Source organism: Nelusetta ayraudi, unplaced genomic scaffold (genome assembly GCF_046127955.1).
Source record: "Nelusetta ayraudi isolate G7.1 ecotype Tasmania unplaced genomic scaffold, CSIRO-AGI_Nayr_v1 ptg000157l, whole genome shotgun sequence".
Lineage (NCBI taxonomy): Eukaryota > Metazoa > Chordata > Actinopteri > Tetraodontiformes > Monacanthidae > Nelusetta > Nelusetta ayraudi.
In genome coordinates, this window is record NW_027466207.1 from 985,701 (window position 1) to 1,002,484 (window position 16,784).

Here is a 16,784-nt window from a genome sequence, read left to right on the forward strand (position 1 = left end):
TTTAAACAAACAAAAAAAAACACACACACAAAACCTTTTAATGGCTTGAAAACTCTCGTAATGTTTTGCCACTAATTCCATCGTGCAGCAAAAAAAAGGTAGCGGTGATGTTTTATTTCTTCTCCTCCGCTGCTTCCCGCCATCTTCAGGCACCGATGCGTCCGGGCCCGAGCGGGAAGCTGACGTGGCTCTGACAAACAGCCGTCTCTCCATCGTCCTCGTGGTCGGACGCCAAACCGTCCGCGAGCATTTTTTGCGCGACTCCCCCCCCCAAAAAAAGTTTTTTGCTGTCAGGAATCTTCACGCAGCGGACAAGCCGAAGCCGTCGTCTGGCCCGGGAATCAGGCCAAAGGAAAAAAAAAGAAACATTTCCAACACTAAGTGGTGCTATAAATCCATATCGCATGTCGAGCACTTTCTCAATTATGTTCAATTACGGAGCGCCGCATAAATCCACCAAATCTCTCTATTATGGCCGCTTAGCTCGTTTGGTGACGCACGTCAGGAGGGGAGGGGGGGGGGGAGTTTCCAGCACCTCCTCTTGCAGACTGCAGTGAAGGTCAGGAGGTCAGCGGGCAGCGCCGCACCTCATCGTTAGCAGAGAGTCAATGGGGAGCAGCAGTTCTCCTCCAGGCCTCCGGGGGGCGGCGTCTCCCTCGGCTGGAACCCGGCGCTGGTCGACTGAGGCGGCAGGCGTGTGCCAGCCAGCCAGCCAGCCAGCCAGCCGGCAGTGCTGGTCTTGTGGTCGTGGCAGAGCGGATGTGGCGCTGGTGGCAGCCGAGCGAGACTGTTTCTGGGATGTTTGTTTTGACAGTTGGGGGCTGAGACCCCACAGTCACACACACACACACACACACACACACACACACACACCCCTCCCCAAAACATTCTACGCTGGCTGTTTCAGGGGGGAGCAGAACAGAAGCTTGAGAGATCTCCAGAGAGCTGCTGCCCAGAGAAACACTTTGCTGCTTCTTCAGAAACTCTTTTAATCTGCGCTTTCTGTACCACCGACTGGCCAACACACACACACACACACACACACACACACACACACACACACACACACACACCCTCTGCCTTTGGGTGTATTTTCAGAAGAGAGCAGAGACACCCAGTTAGGCCTCTGGGGGCCACTTGACAACCTAAGCAGTGTCCTCAGAGCAGCACAGAGGAGAGGAGGAGGTCGACCAGAGGAGCCACCAGGAGGAGAGGAGGACGAGTGGCAGCAACACCCCCCCAACTTTCTCTGTATCTAACCCCCCCCCTCCCTCCGACACACACACACACACACACACACACACACACACACACACACACACACATACATCCCTGCGGGTTTCCATTTCTCAGCAGTGAGGCGTCGATATACGGAGCCACTTTATTACGGACAAATCCTCTTTAATGTTCCCTCTCTCTCTCTCTCTCTCTCTCTCCCCCTCTCTCTCCCTCTCTCCCCCCCCCCCCCCCCTCTCTCTCTCTCTCTCTCGCAGGCGGAAGGAAGAACAGCTGGAGCGGAGATAAAACTCCCTCAATGTGCAGCAGCTGCTGCAGTATTAATACAGGAGCGAGGTGTTGTGTGTGGGCTAATTGCTTTCTGCTTAACGTTGCTCTCAGAGCCGCCGCTCCTCCTTTCTGTTACACAATCACCACGGCGGCGGGATACCAAGAGGCCTGTGAAATTAAAGATTCCCTTTAAAAGGAAGCACCCCCCCCACCTCACCCCCCCCACTCTTCTCACGGCTCAGCGGCCATAATGGAAGCACCAACATGGTGGCATTAGACACCTGCTACTGAGCTTCTCCCTGACAAACACCAGCGCCGCTCGTCCGTCAAGAGCCCCGTGCAAACACTTCCATAAGTGAGGCTGGAAGTTCATCACGCCGGAAGCTCCCCCCCCACCACCACCACCTCCCCTGCAATAACAACACGCCCACTCAAGCGGCTGAGTGCGACAGCCGCGCTGCTTTCATTAGCGGCGTGCTGCGTGTCAAAGCGGCTCTCTCTCCTCGCGTCCGCGCTGACGGAGGCCACATGGAAGCGGTTAAGAAACCAGGCGTCCGCTTCTCTGCACAAAACAAAGGCACTTTTTTATTGTTTTGCCCCTCTCCTTTTCTTCTTCTTGGCCTGGTGAGCGGCCGTGGCGAGCGGAGCGGCGTTCCTCCCCCGCTGAGGCCCGGACATGTGCGCCTCGTGTCTCCAGCACACTTTAATTCCACGCTGTAAAAACAGTAATCAGAGCCAGATGAAGAGGGACGCAGTCAGGACGCTGTGCCTGTCTGTGTGTGTGTGTGTGTGTGTGTGTGTGTGTGTGTGTGTGTGTGTGTGTGTGTGTGTGTGTGTGTGTGTGTGTGTGTGTGTGTGTGCGTCGTATGGAATTAATTTGAAGCTATGTATGCTGAACGAGTCAGATCATATTGTGTTCCTTCGGCACAGCGAGCAGTGCAACAGGACAGTGGCCACTACATGGATGTTAGTCGGTATGCACAGACGTGTAGCTGGAGAACGGGGACGCAGGAGTCGGACCACCAGACAGCGGTGGTCCTGGAGCTCCAGTGATCTCCAGTGAAGGCAGCAGAGCTTCAAGGGGCTGAGGTCAGGCAGGCCACACGCTCAAGGGTTTTATTCATCCCAGAGCAGGAGATTAGAAAGCAGGGGTTCCCCCAAACTAAGGTCCGTGGGCCACACGCGGCCCGCCTCAATCAGCAGTAGACAGATGACTCATTTTGCCCCCCCGGCCGCCCATCACAGAGAGGACAGAAAGCTGATGTGGCCCCCAGAGAAAATAAAAGACTAGTCTGGTGATCCTGGTTCTAATCTGGTCATCCCGGTCTAAACCATCAGCGGGTGCAAGGAGAGAAAAGAAGGAAAGACAAACAAGGAGGAAAGAAGAGAGAGGCCGACTTTGATGAAGCAAACGGGCCCGACAGCAAAATGTTTCCTCCGTCGTCCAATAGGTGGCTGACTTGTGCCGTGGGCTGAGGGGCTGCCGGTGGCGGTTCACCTCGGGGCCACGCTCCACATCTTCCAGAAGGGCGGCGCTGCTGGATGAGAGCGACGCCGTGTGACATATGAGAGGTCAGAGAGAGGGCTGCCACCGCAGGGCCGCAGCCAACACACAGCCTGGGGGGGGTGGGGGGAGTTTGACACACATTATTACTGCTGCTGTCTGTCTGTCTGTCTGTCTCTCACACTGTCTCCCACCCCACACACACACACTTTGACGCAGTTCTGCTTGTACGCAGCAAAGAAAATTAAAATCTATTTTTTGATGTGTTTATTTTGCAGCTAGCTTCTAAATCAGGCGTCCACAAACATCTTTGTTCAATGGGGGCCACATCAAGTTTCCATCCAGTGATGGGGGTCCGGGGGGGTCAACTGCCTTTTCCCTGCACTGAACAAAGAATAGTCCTGTGTCCACAGCTGATTTAAACTCTTTGTCTGTTCCTCCGACGGTTTCGACATTTTGTCGCCTGGCTTTACGCAGCTGACACCCGATGTAGCGCAAAAGTCACGGGGAAATAAAACATTTCTGAGGGGTGAGAATTAGCCACTGCCAAACGGTTGAAAACTGAAGTTTGTTTTTTTTTTTTTAGTTTTTTTTTTTTATTTTTTTATTGCTGATATTTAATCAAAACAAGATAGAAACATGTTTCCATGGATCGTTTGGGATGTGAAGTGGGCCACTCCAATTGTTTAGGCGGATCAGATGTGGCCCGCAGGCCTTAGTTTGGGGAACTCCTGGTCTAAATCTCAGCAAGCTAGTTTGACGATGATAGCGGAATGAAAGCAGGACAGGAGAGAGAGAGAGAGAGAGAGAGAGAGAGAGAGAGAGAGAGAGAGAGAATGCCACGGAGAGGAAGTAACGCTTCTGTATGGAGAGCGCCCCCTCTACTCTGCTGTGGTACTGCATGCGTGGTGAACAGGAAGTCTGCATCTCTGGCAGCAGCAGCTCCTCAAAGTGTCATTAGAGCGGTGGTGGGTGGAGGGGGGGGGTCGCTCCCCTCCCATGATAACACGGATTTGCTCTAAAATACGCAGCTTTTTCTCTCACAGCCTCATGAATAAGTGAACGATGGAAGGAGGAGAAATAAATAGAAAAGCCTCTGCATTTTCACTATCGTTCCTAATGCTCCTGCTTTTAAGATGCATATTGAGGCATGCATAAAACATCCCTCTGCACCTCCTCCTCCTCCTCCTCCTCCTCCCCCTCCTCCTCCTCCTCCTCCTCAGCGCTCGCTGGTGGATGGAGGTGCAGCAGCGCCGCCAGGAGTTCTCCACACTCGGAGGCCCGGAGTCTCGTCTCGTCTCGCTCGTTCCGGTCAGTCGGCCGCCGGTGGCGGCGCCGCTTGGTTTCATTCATCCGGTTGTCACTGTCGGCCAGAACCAAGCATAAAAATCAACAGGACTGCAATTTTGTGCCCAAGTTTTTCTTGTCGCATTTAGAGGATTAAATCAATTGTGTTGATTCTCAATTTACTGCCGCCGCCGCCTGTAATTAGCTTATTGCTTTTGATCTGCTGTAATGTGATGAAATGGCTGGAAGCAGCTCTGCGTTGGCAGCACCGGGGGAGGGGGGAGGAGGGGGGGGGGGGGGTACCAGGCTGTCACTGGAGTCCATCCGATTGTCCAAGCATGGTGGAGGAGGGGGGGACTCGCCTGAGCAGCCGTGGACAGAGGGGCTGGCGGCTCAGTGTCGGGTGGGGTGGGGGGGGGGGGACCACCCTCTGAGATGGCAGCCCCCCCCCCCCCCAGACTGAATCCCACTTCAAACTCATGTGTAATTACACCCCTTACCTGATGCCCCCCCCCCCCCCCCAACACCTGATACCTGCAGGTAGAGGACCATGGGGGCGGGGGGCTCTGCAATAATAGCCCCCCCGGGGCCCACTTGGAGTGAGTGGTGCTGCACTCTGACCACCCACATCAATCAAAGACCCCCCAACACAGAGGCTGATGATCTGTTGGGAGGGGGGGGGTGGTGGTGTGGGGGGGGGTTCCACTTTCTTCTGGAGTCTGATTGTTCCACCTGGCCTCTGTTGTGCATCCCAGACGCTGCAGCACAGAGTGGGACGGGGGTCCGGGGGCAGTTGGATGTGACCCAGTGGTGGGCTTGGACTGCTTGGACTGCTTGGACCGGCCTGCTTGGACTGCTTGGACTGGCCTGCTTGGACTGGCCTGCTTGGACTGGCCTGAAGGACGGGACGCTGCTGCCGAGGCTTCCAGGACAGGAAATCTCTCTCAAGTGATTTCTGTCAACCTGCCGCTCTGGGAACTCACGGAGGAGATGGTTGGCTGAAGCTCGGTACCGCCGAGCCGCTCCACCTTCTTTCATCCTCCACCTTTTCATGCGCTGCCCGTCTCTCCAAACCCCCCCCCCCCCCTCGTCCTCGCCGCCGCCCCTCCCTCGGGCTCGGAGCAGACACATGGCGCTCGCTCTGCAGACGGTTGTGGTTATGAAAGAGGTCATGTTGCCGCATATGGCCGCCACGTTAAAATACACACGGCTCCCGCCGCCGCTAAAAAGCTAGCGTGGCGGCGTGTCTGCACGAGCCAGCCGGGATAAAATAAACCCTCCGTGTTTCAGCGGGCGACACGGAGAGTTTTAATGATTGACTGTTTGGAATTTTGTGCATGAAATAGAAATAAATGTGAGGGAGGGAGGGAGAGAGATGGAGGGAGAGAGATGGAGGGAGGGAGAGAGATGGAGGGGGAGGGATGGAGAGGGAGGGAGGGAGAGAGACGGAGGGAGGGAGGGAGGGACAGAGAGAGAGAGAGATGGAGGGAGGGAGGGAGAGAGATGGAGGGAGGGAGATGGAGAGATGGAGAGAGATGGAGGGAGGGAGAGAGATGGAGGGAGGGAGGGAGGGAGAGAGATGGAGGGAGGGAGGGAGGGAGAGAGAGGGAGAGAGATGGAGGGAGAGATGGAGGGAGGGATGGAGAGAGAGGGAGGGAGGGAGATGGAGGGAGAGAGAGGGAGGGAGGGAGGGAGAGGGAGGGAGGGGTAAGGAGAAAGAAAAGCAGGTCCTTTTCAAGTCTGGAGATATTGGCTTGGACGTGGGCAATACAGCGAGGCTTGTTTGGCTTGGCAGGGCTGTGAGCAGCACACAGTTGCCTGGGATAAGTGTGTGTCACGCGCCATCTGACGGAGTGGACCCGGGAACGCAGCCGCAGGCGCTGTGCGACCCAGGACCCAGCGCCGCTCCGCTCAGAGGTAGCGAGCAAAGAAAAGAAAGAAAACCACACGGCCGCCCTCCGCCTGCACGGCAAACCATTACGCGGCCGCAATATTTTTGGGGTTTATTTTTGCAACAATTGTGTGGATTATTTCCGTGGGCCGCTGCCGAGCTGCCGTCTGGCTCCACGTCTGGGCTGGCCAGAAAATAAACCTTGTTTAATAATCATAATAAATGTGATGATAAGACAGTAGGCTGGAGATCAGAGTGCAGATTGTGTGGGCATTAAGGGCACCGCTTCTTATGTTTTTTATGATCATTATTTATTATTATTATCCTCCGGCTTCTGTCGGCGCCGTCGCTCCTCTGACACCAAGAACTGTCCAACAGCTTTGCGAGGCGCCACTTCATGCGGCGGGAAGGTCGGCGGGAAGGTCGCTGCGCCCTCTTCTATTTCCACTCCTTCTCTTCTAGTTTTCATTTTTCCCTTTAGAGACGGCGACGCCTATACGAGCGGGACGCAAACCCTCCCGAGCTGCGACTTGGACTGGGTTTGACGCCGCCGCTGCTCACTGCGGCCGTGTTTCCAGCGATACAGTGCACGTCCACAGAAATATGAACTGGGTCGAAGCCTCCAGACAGCACAAAACAAAACAAAGCATGAAAAACACACATGTAAAAGGCTGTGTGTGTTGGCGTTTGTGGCCACAAGAAGTTGAAGAGGGCGACGACCGGTTGGTGGACGCCCATTTTTACAACATCGGCTGCGTTTTGCCGCTGTGACCTGTGGCAGGAAGACAGCGTCCACCTCTCAACCCCACCCCCCCCACCACACACACACACACACACATGCGCGCACACACACACACCCCACTTCTTTTGGTTTGCCTCCAGCTGCGAGGTCATGCACCAGCAAGGCATTGTGGGAAGAGACGGGTGGCTGAGGTGGAGGCGCTGGTGGTGGAAAGAGCTTAAAAACATGTGTAATGAGAAAACATGTGGTGTGTAACTATTGGAAGTCATCAACAACAGAAAATAATTAAAGCAGGCTGAAGTCGCAGAGGGAGAGAGGGAGAGAGGGGGGGGGAGGGGGGAGAGGGGGAGTAAAAAGAGAAAAAGCCGGAGTGAAGGCGAAGTCTCTGGCGGCCGGGAGGCCACTGTCATCATGTCTCAGGAATTAGGCAAACACATGCTGGTCTGCTGCCGTTGAAACCGAGGCGCCTCGCTCAGCCTGCGGTTTTGGGAACATGAAAGAGTTTGTGGGATGAGCAGGAGGACCGGGCCCGGCCGAGCCGGCGCAGCCAACTGGCAGCCAAGTGCGATTGTGGGACGCAGGCAAGAGAGGAATTTGGTTACATTATTCCAGAGAGGAGCGCCGCTCCAAACAAACCCAGCAACAGGCTGCTGAGCAAACTGTTCTGTCCGCACTCCCGCCCCCCCCCCCCTTCCCCCGCCCCCACCCACCACCACCACCACCCTGCCGCTGTGGTGGGTGAGGAGGGTGAGGAGCACTGAGCGACTCCCACCTGACACAAGGGTGGAGGGAGGGAGGAATGCAAAGGGCTTCAGGTTCACAGTTGCAGCTCAGGACCCTGGCGGAGGAATCACTCCATCACTCCATCACTCCATCACTCCATCAGTCCCTGGTCTGGGTGGACGGACAGAGTGATCGGGGAAAAAAACAACACAAAGCATGCATTGTGTTGTTTTATTGCAGCCAATTAAACTCTTGAACTCAATATCCAGCTCGGGGAGGTGGTGGTGGTGGGGGGGGGGGGTACTGTAACCCGATAGGCTGCAGTCTCACTGGAAGGGTGAAGCGGTGAGAAAAGTCCCAGGTGGGCTGCTCAGAGAAAAGAGAAAAGAGAGAGAAGCAGCACGACCTCCTGGTCAGCACTCATGAGACCAAGACAGCTGAAGGTTTCTCATGTTCCCAGCCCAGACATGCTAACAGAGCTCCCAGCCTTCAGGCTCATGACGGTGGTCCATGTTTGTATCTGTCAGACCAAGTCAGACCACTCTTCTTCTAGTTCATAAGTGACCTACTAGCACTCAAGTGTCTAATTCCTGTCCCTTAACAGCCACTTTACAACACCTGTTGCACAAAGTTGTGCTTTGGTGTTCATAAGTTGAGTCGCTCGTGCCGTCTGCCTGTCAAAATTGATGCAAAGATAATTCACTGCAGCGCCATCTGCCTTTGCAGAGTGCAACCGCGAGGAGACACGCTGCACCTTCCTTGAAGCACGTGGCGTACGAGTGGTCAAAGTCAAGAGCGTCCCGTTGGGGTCGGGGCTGGTGGGACGTTAGTTAGCAGGCACGCAGGCTGCAGATGTGCAGCATGATGGTGTATCGTGCCCCGCCAGTGGGAGGCAGCACAGACTGGAGGAAGCAGCAGGCTCGCAGGGCGCGCTGCAGAGGTTGCAGCGCTCCAGCAGTGACCGTCTCAAACATCTGGGCTGCAGTGGAGGAGGAGCTGCAGCAGGAGCAGCGAGGTGAGCGAGCCCTGCTGCCCCTCTGCCTCACACTGATGCAGTGAAGGCCTCTGTCATCTGCTCCACCTTCAGCCACCTTCCTCCACCCTCACTAGAATCATTAAAAAGATTGGTTCCCCGCATTCGTTCACTGAGTCTTTTGGTTCGGTGCTGGCTGCAGGTCCTGGCTGCATGGTGCTTCTTGCTCCTGCTCCAATAATACAGACTGTAGGCTATGTGAGGTGGCTCATAATCCAAATGAATGGCGAAAGCACCGCAGCAGCAGTTAAAACAGTTGTGCATGAGTCTGCAGGTCGAGAACAGTTGGCGCCAGACTCTACGGCTTCTCTCATTGGCCAAGAGAGTCGGGCTCGCAGGCTCACGGCACGGCCACGTTTCCTTCGCAGTCCAGTCCACCGGACGGCAGTTCTGTTCATTCGTGTGATTCGTTGCCCAACGAATCGCTCCGGCCGCAGTTCCACTCCCGACCTGCAGGGTCGCTGCGGAGCTGAACCGATCGTCTGAATCAGTTCAGGAAGTTCAGAAGCCCAACGGCGTGGGCGAGTCTGGCTTCTTGTGCAGGGCTCCCTCAGAAACACACACAAGTCAACACACTTCCTTCCACAAAGTGGAGCAACATGGTTGAGTGCAACCCAGCGCCAGTGTGCAGAAGAACGGTGCCTTGGTGTTGCTGGGAGATTAGCGATTAGCGCAACCGCACGCAGAAAGCCAACAACAAACAAAGTAGAGCAGCAGTCCGGGATCTGACGGAGACTCAGTGAGGTCCAAGCACAAGTCAGTCATTTCAAATGAGTCACTGCGGAAGGGCAGCATTTACTTTTCTTTTGTTGCTTTTTTTTTGGGGGGGGGGCGGTGAATGACGATGAATGTGTGACTGCGTCCAGATGTCGAAAAAAAAAAAGCCCAAAACCGACGTGTTGGATTTTCCACCGCAGACGACGACGCGGGGAGAAAAAGTGCAGCGGCGCTGGTTTTATTTTGTCGCGAGCTGTTTACCAGCACTCTGGGATAATTGGCAACATGAGCGACGACTCGCTGTCTTGATGACACAGCCGACACTCATCGGCTGCAGCTGTGTGCTCTCTCTCTCTCTCTCTCTCTCTCTCTCTCTCTCTCTCTCTCTCTCTCTCTCTCTCTGTAATTTAACGCTGGCAATTAAAAAGTGTGCGACGCCTCCCGCAGCTCCTAATGCAGCCAGGCGACGCCTCTAAATCAGCCGCTTCCTCCTGCGACAGACTCGCGTCTGCCCCCCCCCCACCGAGGAACTTTTTGCCGTCTCCAAAAAAGCCGCAGTCTGCGATGGCCGCGCTGTTTGCGCCTCCAATCGCACGATTTATTTCCTATTGCTGACTAATTACCAAGAGCCAGGGGTTCTGGGTGGGGGGGAGGCCCCAGAAAGGCAGCCCGGGTGTTTTGGCGGTTCAGCGCTGGGATTGCTGCGTTTTCTTACGTCTTCTTTTTTATTTACTCATCTCTTCGTTTATGATTGTGCGCTGAAGAAGCGGCGTCACAAGCGCACTGGGTCAAAGTTGGGTCAACTCCTTTTTTGCACTTTGTTTGCAGAGGTCCTTTATGTTGCAGGCGAACAAGAGGAGCGAGGAGGGAGGGATGCGACTCAGGAGAAGTGGGAGAATGTGGAGAACACGTGAGAGGAATGTGGAGGGAAGAGAGCAGCTTTTCCTGGCATTGGGAAATGTGGGATTTATGATGACAGATTCCCCAAGAAGAGCTTGAAAATAAGTGAAGGTTGTTGTCTATTGACTGGCTCCGAGACATTAAGTTGAGCCGGTGAGTGTAGCAATGGACCAGCCTGAAGAACACATCCTTCTCTTCCAAGTGCTTCATTCCTTCCAGGCGCTGGCGGGGGGGATTTGTTACAGCAGCGCAGCAAAGACACGCCATTGAACTCCCCATTGAAGTCTCTAAAGCAAACTGTCAGTTTTAAGATCCTCACTATACTACCCACATGTTTTTGCGGTGAGGCGAAACTTTGCGATGAAAAAAAGAAAAAAAAAAAAAAAAAAGAAGAGGAATGACGAGTCGGAATGATCTGCTTCTTCTCTTCCTCTCCTCCTGCTGCCGTCTTTGTATTATTTTCCCCTCCTCTGTGTTCCCAGATAAAGTGATCTAATGATGCGGCGTGACTCTGTGTGCCGAGCACCTGAGGTGGCTGCCTGGCACACACACACACACACACACACACACACACACACACACGCTGCAGTGTGACATGTCTGATTCTCCAGAGAGAGGCGCACAATGCCTCTGTTCATCAGGAAGCCTCTGAATTATGGAGACAAGGTGTGTCATCTCATTCCCCGCTGCTTTTATCATAATCTCCCCCACCACACTCACTGGAGGCCCTCAGCCCACAAGCCTCAGCCCATCACACACACACACACACACACACACACACACACACACACACACCCGCCCATGGCCTGTTCCAGCGCCTCACCACAGCCAGAGGTGCTGCTTGCCTGTGTGTCTGTGTGTGTGTGTGTGTGTGTGAGGGTGTCACTTGCCATGCAGCTGTTATTTTGTGCACCCACATGACGAGTGACAGGCTGTACACAGGAGCACAACACGCTCTAATCCCCCCCCCAAAAAACATAAACACATAAATCACTGCTGAACTTTTCATTCAACAATTGTTTTGGCTGTGTTTGTTTTTTTCTCTCTCTCTTTCATTGCTGCTTTGTGTTGGTGCCAAGTTAAACTGCTTGAGAATGGAAGGTGCTCTGTCAGATTAATATCAGCGGTAGGGTGGCCACACCCACTCCACGGGACTCCAGGTTGTTTGGCGTGTCTTACAAAGTTGAACAATAAAGTAAATATTAATTTGACTTATTACTAAAGACTGCACCTTGAACGCAACTTAACAGACAATAATTATGTACGCTTGTAAACAGCTTGTATTTAATTATAGGATCCATCACAGCTGATTTGCACCAGTAATTACGTCCCGACTTGGGTGGAGGTTTTAATGTTGTTGTGTTGAAATAATAGAAAAGCAACAAACAGCATGTTATTCTTTTGATAATGAAATGGTTTTTAAAGCGGCATTCCTATGTGTTAACAGTGGTTTCAAAAAACATGTTTGCGACGCCACATGGACTTGCAAACAGGACAATAGCACCCCCTACCATTGGCAGAGCGCCCCCTGCAGGCCTGCGACACAGCTCTAACTTTGGTTGCCTGCCCGCAAATTGCAAACGTATGAAATGTTTGCCCCGTTCACGGTGAAGAATGACGCTCCAAGAAGGAATACACGTGCACGTATGTGCACAGAATGCAATGCAATCTCAACATTTCCTCATTGGAACATTTTCCAAACACTCCAGACGCATTTGTCAGCTACGATCTGTGACTCACTGTGCTGCACACGTGTGTTCAAATGCAAACATCCACACGCTGTCCCAGAAACTCTGAGCGGTACTGACTGGGCCCGGCCCATGCATGCCATGCAGTCAGCACGCTGCTGTCCCACTCTGGCGTGTCGCTGCCCTTATCATCGGGTTGAGCCTGAAGCTTGGCCAGCGTCCATCACAACAAATAGTTGCCAGCTTTTAACATAATTACATTTCAGTCTTCTTTGATTTCAGTCCGAAGTAATAAAACACTTGGAAGCCAAACCTCAAATCTATCCGCAGCTACAATTAAAGTTAAAAGTGCAGTTGTTTTATGATAAGAGCTGGAGGCTCTCTAGCCACTGAGTCCCACCACCTGCTTCTGATTGGCTAGTGGCATGTTATTTTCCCCTCACACATACCCCAGCATGCACTGGGCTTTATTTATTAGGAATAAGAAAAAGGAGTCACTAATCTGTGTTCGGTTCAGGCAGCGGGCTCCCACTACACACACACACACACACACACACACACAGACACAGGCACACACACACACAGACACAGGCACACATCTGTGTAGCAGCTGAGCAGGGAGCCGTCCCACTGTTAGACTTTCACATATCAAAGAGCCTGCGGTGCCCTGGCGCTGCTGGGATGGTTGTCTTTTTTTTTCGCAACAGAAGATAAACAAGCCGAAGGGTCTGGGATGCCATCCAGCGCCGCCTCTGACATTTGGCTTCGCTGACACATACGATCGACATGTGTGATAAAGCTGCGCCGGTTTACATTTCTTTTCATTGCAAGCAGCTCGTCTGTCGCCCGTCCTGCCCCGGCGACCGGGCGGCACATTCCTCATTAATCCGTTTGGAAGCCTGGGCCGCAGAACAACACGACGCGCAGAGATGTTTTTCGTCGGCGCCTTCGTACTTCGTCAGGCCCAGCGCCGCCTCGGTGTCAGAGGTGCATGGGAAGAATTAGCGCGAGGTGTGTGGTCACTTGGGGGGGGGGGGGGGGGGGGGACACGCGGTGCGCAGACTTGCTGACGTCGGGGGCTCTTGGAGTGACGCTGCGACGCAGCCAGAGACACCAGCCGTGACACAAAGACGTTACACAGTGAGGCTAACTCATCATAGCTCAACATCTTTTAACCAGTTGGGTCAGATATTAATGATGGGTACCGTGACAGTAAGGCGGATGACAAAGACAGTTGCTATTTTGCATGTTTGAAGGTTATTTTCATAGCTAGTGTAGAAACATGAGGTACAAAAAAAACAACAGCGCAACACATGAAAAGGTTTCTCACCTATTGGCTACTTGGCGTAGCCAAGGTGTTTTCTAGTCCCCTGGATCTGTTGTCCATCCAGCAGGTAGTCAAATCTCCAGCAGTGTTCAGAAGACGCTGCAGTTCAAAGTTAACTGCAGTCAGCGACATTATTAACTCCATTAACCACAGTAGCCTGCTAGCTTGGAGCTACTTTAATGTGAGCGAACGATAGATCTGCAAGAGCCTGACACGGCCCATTATATTGACAAGCTCTTTGACTGACAGCTGCTTGTCAATCTGTGAGTGGTGGTGTGGAGGGAGAAAATCTGTCTCAACAAAGAATTGTGCATTTAAACTGCAGTTTAAAGAGTGTTTCATGCACCTGGCGTGCGTCCAGATGGAAGCGATGCAGGATTTTAGTCCTCTGACGGCCAAACAGAGTGAAATAAAAACCCCAACCTACGAGAACACGTTGCATTTAATGCTGCGTGCACTACCGTTGGCGTCCACATGGTGGAATTCTTTCCCTCTGCGGGTTAGAAAACATCACTATGACGTCATTAACGCTGAGATTAGCGAATGGAGACAATGTCAACTTTGGGTGAACTATGTTTTTTTTTTTTTTTTTAAAAAAAGCAGCTAATTGGTTGCCAGTAACCAGAGGCTGCTGTCACATTCTGGCCAAGCCAAACAGACACGCAAACACATGTGGCTCAGGGAGCTCTTCAACACTGTTGCGAGAAATGCACTCGCATTAAAATCTATCAAAATCATCTTCCTGCGCAGCGAGAAATCACTGGCAGTGAGCAAGAGAGACTCATTCGACGGCTCAGACGAGTCGTTTGTCTTTGCACTACAAAAAGGCCAACGGGACGAAAAAAAAATGTTGCTTCACACACACACACACACACACACACACACGCACACACAAAGATGGCGAGTTTGCCACAGTTGCGGAGCAGATTTGGTGAGGAGGAGCTGGACGTCGCTCCACTTTAAACCGAGCTGACACTCTGTTGACTGTACAGTAATTAGACATGAAGGCGGCCTCCGGGAAGGAAAACCCCAGGAGCTGTGCTGCGTGGGCAGCTGGGCGCCTCAAACTCTTCAGCCGCTCTTCACTGCGCCTGTCACCAGCGGGCCGGCGCTGCGTCGGGGGGGGGGGGGGGGGGGGCAGGGGGAAACGCGCTGGGGGTAAATAAACACCTGGACGGCTTTCGCCGTCGACCCTGAAAGGCGGCAGCGTGGCGGAGTCTCGCCGTCAGAAGGATTCCCCGCCGCTCGCCAAAGTCTGAATCGGTCTCACATTCTTCCACGCTGCACTTTTATCAGGAACAAATGGCGCGGCGCTGAATGTGCACTAACGGGCAGCACTCACAGGGAAGCGTGGAATGAAATAAATCTTTACGGTTCTGAGAGAGGATGTGGATTTACATATCAAAAGACCCCCGGACGGACCCCCAGCCCCTCCCTCCCTCCCCTCCCTCCCCTCTCTTTTTTGAAGCGCGCTAAGAATACACATCCTCAGTTGAAAGTGGCTGACGTATGTGCGCCGCATGTTCCTCTGGATGCTGTAAGTGGTCACACAACAAGACCTCGAAGCTGGTAACACTGACTCAAGGGGGAAAACATGCACATTAAAGTACAGAAAAGCCCCAATAAAAAGAAAAAAAAAAAGGAAAAAAAGGCCTCTAATGCAAAACAGCCCCCCCCTCCCCCTCCCTACCCTTCCCCCTTGTAATATTTGCTGAACTCTTACATATCATATTAATGCCGTCACCGCCACGGCTGCAAACACAAAGGAGCTCTGACAGACTGGCATTCATTGCTATTCATTGTGTCATTCATCGGAAGTTTACCTGCAAACATGTAAAGCTACGAAGACAACGTCTGAAATATTCTCTGTCTGCTTCAGAAGAAAAATACTTACGGTGGTAAAACAGGGGCTCTGATGAGAAGAGTGGGCACCTTGAGTGCTGGCAGGAGCAGGAGGGGTCAGAGGTCACGCTAGTCAAAGGTTAAATGTATAATAGTGGGAGATTTCTCAAGAAGAAACAGCGACATCCGGTGGTTACGTTTTAGATTGCAGCACTCTCTCTTTCAGTCCCCTTTGGGACTCTGTCCCTATCCCTCACCCGACCCTGCCAGTGAACTACGGTGGCCTGCGAGCACAGCCCTGATACCTCGTCCACCTTCTTCTTCGCTGGTTTATTTGAGGACACGAGCGTTCTTCCTAAACACAAAACACACTGCTGTCAGGCAGCTGGATTGTCCACACCAGGCTTCCTTAGAAATACTGTGGTGCAAGATGGCCGCTAACTGGGAGCACTGGGAGCCTTATGGATCCACATGTGTTCTCACATACATGTAAGAACCATTCCTAGGGTAGGAAAGCCCAAAAAACTTTTATCATACCGTAAGTATACACTTTTAGTCACGTATTTATGGACAGTGTGTTGAGGCACACTGGACCTCTAAGACTCTGTTAAGAAGCTCGTCAACAAAGACGCAGCTCAGCCAGTAAAATGGAGTCATTTCTTACCACCGCACAATAGAGGCTCGGTCCCGGCGGCTGGAAGCAAGCACACACACACACACACACACACGCACGCACTCACAGGACCAGGATGTATGGCTCCGTGTGGAGGTCCATAAAGTCTTTCAGCCCGACATTGTGTGAGGGATTTTACGGGGGAGGGGCTCTTTGTGTGTCCAAACCTCACTTCTAATGGGGCCGCTTATAAAAAAAAAGAAAAGCGCTGGCCGATCGCGGTATTGAAAATCACTGCAATGGCAAAGCGCTTCCTCATTTGGGTGGCTGGAAGCGATCCCAGGCGCGGAGGTGTACCACATCTTAGGCCCCGGCTGCACGCTCCCCCTGTTGGCTAACCAGACGCCTCTTTCCTGTGCGGCTACACAATCATTTATTGAGGCTTAATCAACATGTATTGAATGGTTGTGTGTGCTTTCTGAACAACTTTAAAGAGCCCTGTGAGCACTTAAGAACCCTGGCAGTGGTGGGCTGCAGCTCCTGTGATGTATTCCAGCTAAATGCATCTTTCCTTGTGGCTTTCAGAGCGGCGGCTCGTTTCTCTTCTTTTTTTTTTGTACTGGAAATAAGAGACATTTGATATTTTTGATGTAAGGGAGGTGAAGCGGCGTGTGGCCGCTGAAGAACTGCACCCTGGACCTTTGAAACTTTAGTGAAAGTTTGTTTTAAAACTGGAAACTGGAATATTTAGCAATTGACTCAAAGGTATAAAGTAGGTTGGCCGGTAAAATAGGTGAATTATACTGGAGGTACATTTGAAGAGTAACAGAATATGAAACTGTGATCCCAGTCACTAAACTTCAAAACACTATCTATCTATCTATCAGTATATCTATCTATCTATCTATCTATCTATCTATCTATCAGTCTATCTATCTATCTATCTATCAGTCTATCTATCTATCTATCTATCAGTCTATCTATCTATCTATCTATCTATCTATCTATCTA